Raw genomic sequence first — 4,080 nt, forward strand, 5'->3', positions numbered from 1 at the left:
TTAAATTGTGTGGCCAGTGTCTAAGGGAATGGTAATATAACGCATAGATAGCGTTAGTTTCATTTATTTGCTTGAGCCGTGCTTATTGCTCTGTGGCCGTGCTACTCAATTTACCACGTTCCCGAAGAATAGGTATTATGTTGTATTGACAGGGGCTACAACCGCGAACCACTCCACAATGTAGACGGAGATACAGACTCTACATCTGTTCGTTCATATCGCCTTTTATATCGCTCTTGCATATTCGACTCATATGATAGAGAGACAAACGCATATGCATTATTGGCATTATTGCATATATCCATTTACATATATTGTCTCAATCAAAATAATAAATTACATTACAAGGTGCGCGTCAAGGTGTCCTCATCCGGCAAGGTTTTATTTAACTGGGAATGAACATTTAAGGCCTTATTTTCCACGTAAACAAAATTACCTGCAAGTACTTACATAGAAGCCTACGTGTCTGCGGCGTCGACATCGGCACAAGATCGCCACAAATAAAAGAGGGATGAACGCAGGCGCAGCTGCGCGGCAGCTGTGCGCGCACGCGCACGCGCCTTAGCATCTGACGGTCCCACTCGGCGTCAACACAGAACTGTCAATCCTAGCGGGCACAAATGATTGTGATAATATTGATTGATCCCGGCCACTCGACGGTAAACACAGGAGCACAGAACGCACAGCCCTGGCCAGTGATACTTATGTACATATATGATCATGTCATGACAGTCGTCTATATCGAAAAATTAATACCTATTGTAACTCCGCTTTGTAAAATTAGGAAACGATTTTGTACAAGTTATGTAATACTGGCATCTGGCATGGCATCTAACGATGATCCCAGCGGAAAGGAGGGCCTTTGCCCAGCAGTGGGCTAGTAAAATAAAAAAAATGAAATGCGCTCCACGATGCGATTACGCGATTGATCCATAACGTAAACACAACTGTCAATCCTGGCGAGTGATAAGAATGATATAAATGATCAATAATCGTCGGGATGACAGTAGGTAGGTATTATATTCAATATAAAAAGCAGAAAGACTTAATAACTGCATTCCCGTTGCCAGGGAGGTTTTGGGATTATACTGAGCAACTTTTACTATGGAAGCAACCCCGATCCCGATAAAAAATTTGGCTGATTCATACATTTTGGCTGATCCATTTCTAAGGGAGGGTAAATTTTTTTCGCGATTGCGGCGTTGGTCCCATATTAAAAGTTGCTCATTATAATCCCAAAACCCTACGGGAATGCAGTAATTTTTTAGCCACTCTGTATAATTATACCTATACTGCAAAACGTAATTCAAGACCAAAAAAAGTACGACAATGTTGCCATTGCAATAATTTGTTTGTAAAATAGTGAATTCGTTTAGATAAATAATCACGCTAAGATAATTTATTCCTGAGTAATTTTACTTCTACTATTTAATAAAGTACTTTTATTTACTTATTTGTACATAAATACAAGACGCGCTTGTAAAAAAGTGGCAACATTTCTTACTTTTTTTGGTCTTGAATTACGTTTTGCAGTATAATAGAATAGTCTATTTATTTATTTATTTATTGTAAAATATTGACTCAATAAACCTCCTTCACCTTACCTGAAATATATAATTAAGTATATAGGGTAAAAACTGGAGAAATAGGCTTTGAATTGAATCATTTTATGATAATACTTTTTACCCTTTATACACTATAGTTCGTTTTTTTAAGCATTAGAAAGAACTTGAAAGAAGGTAAGCGATCTTGACAAGTCTTTTAATTGAAAAACGCTTTTTAAAAATCAGTAACTATTACTTATGAAAGCAGAAAAATATAAATGATCATATTAGATTCATAATCGTTACATATTTGCCGTAACGTATTTTTAAAATATGTTTTTCAATTAAAAGACACATCAAGATTGTTTACCTTATTTCTAATGCTAAAAAAAAACGAACTATAATCACGTCTGTAAGTCGAACGGTCAATGTCAACTTCACATCCAGGTAGAGCTTACCCTTCATCAATTGTTAATTGAATTATAATACCGACTTCCCAGCACCCCATAAGGCAATGGGTTACGGAGCGATGCACCCATAGACGTCCACCCACCTGACTACGCATTATGGGCCTCGGTTACGGCCACCCTACATTACTTAGGGCCACTTGCACCATCCCACTAACGCGGGGTGAACTGAATAAACCTGGAGTTACCTGGAGCGCCGGCGTTTATAGTCAGCGCCTATGGAAAAAGCCAACGTTGCGTCGAGCAGCAGCATAGAGTTGACTAGACGACGCTCGGGAGACGCTAGTGTGGAGTGGTCCTATAAAGCAGTGTTTCTTAACCTGTGGTCCGCGGACCCCTGGGGGTCCGCGAGTATATGTACGGGGGTCCGCCGCAGTCTCACCTATTCTCACCGGTCTGAAATATATTGCTGTTTTTTTTTTATTAAGGGGTCCTTGGACTTGTGCTAGATTTCCTAGGGGTCCGTGGATGGAAAAAGGTTAAGAACCGCTGCTATAAAGCGTTTACTAAGACTGCTATCTTGTGCCTTCGCCGCGTGGGCCGCGCGCATCGCTTAGTTGCATCTCTTGCATCATACAGCATTCGTTAAATTAATTATTGGATATTACGACGACCTATATTTACCTGCCAGTCAATAGGACATCAAAAAATAAGTGAAATGAGCGGTCGTAATGGGAAATTAAATATTATTGAGAAGACATTGAACCACGTAAACAAAGGTAAGTAATTTTAATTCGTAAAAGTATATAATTAAACTTAAATGTAACGATAATGCCAACGGCAATCTCGAAATTACCGTTAGAGGTGCTTTATTCAAGTTTAATGTGGGTCGAAAACTTAATCTAAAAATCATACTTTACATAATTAAGCACGAACATTTTTTTAAACAGTTTTGGTAGGTATCACTTCAATTTCGGAAACTACTGGATCAGACGGTGTTTCGTTAGCTGCGGCGCAAACGATTGGCATCTTGGCTAGGCTCCCCTAGGCTCCCAGTACTTGTATGCTTCATCTAGTATGTGATCTGTGATGCACCGGACGCTAGCGGCAGCGGGTCCAGACTCCAGATTTACATCTGTCCCCGTCAGATGGCGCGTCCACCTGCTCGGCCTTGTACTACTGTTTCATATGCCTACATACATTAATATGTATAATTATCGGGGTGATATCCGGCTACTAGGCTAGAGCGAAAAGGACAACTAGACTAAAGCAAGAAGAACAATGAGTTTTTGAGTACTGGGCTATTTTTACCCGACTACGGCAACGCAAAAGGAGGGTTATGATTTTGACCGGTATGTATGTGGGTATGTATGTATGTTCATTCTAATCTACATACATATCTCCATTCCGCCATATACCTAACTACATATATTAAAATCTAGACTCTTCTATACCACACCCAAGAAAAAGATATGTATGTATGTACCATATACTTACTTATGCTAATAAGAATAACGAAGGTGCTAATGTGTGTTTATTTTTACCGTTTTAAGCTGACGTTGACGAAAGCTTAATAAGACTTTTGTAGAGAGGTAGGTAGGAATAATACACCTCGTAGGTATAAAGAATGTCTCACGCTGTCACGCTAGACCGGGCCGGGGCCGGGCCGGAGCTTCCGGCATTTCGTTTTCTTTGGAAAGCATCACCACATGATTACCGATCAGCCGTCATAGAAAATTACATGTCGGACGCCTCGGCCCGGGCCCGGCCCGGGCTAGCGTGAGTCATCCTTAATAGGTAGGTCGAGTCTTAAAATAACCTCGATGTGACAATTAACATTGGACTTTATTAAGGTCCAAAAATATCCGATTGGGTGAAGCCGGAAATTGGAACTGTACATTTTAATCTCATTGTCAGATTTATTTATAAACACGAGTATATTATTATTTATTACATTAATATATAAATTACATAGTACATTATGTAAGACAACAATCAATTTTAATTCTTGAGGTTAAGTAGTTGCCAAGCGGAACCCAGGCTTCCATGAGCCGTGGCTAGGATTGACATATGAAAAACCGGGCAAGTGCGAGTCGGACTCGCGCACGAAGGGTTCCGTACAATAATGC

Source organism: Cydia splendana, chromosome 1 (assembly GCF_910591565.1).
Source record: "Cydia splendana chromosome 1, ilCydSple1.2, whole genome shotgun sequence".
In the NCBI taxonomy this organism is placed as follows: domain Eukaryota; kingdom Metazoa; phylum Arthropoda; class Insecta; order Lepidoptera; family Tortricidae; genus Cydia; species Cydia splendana.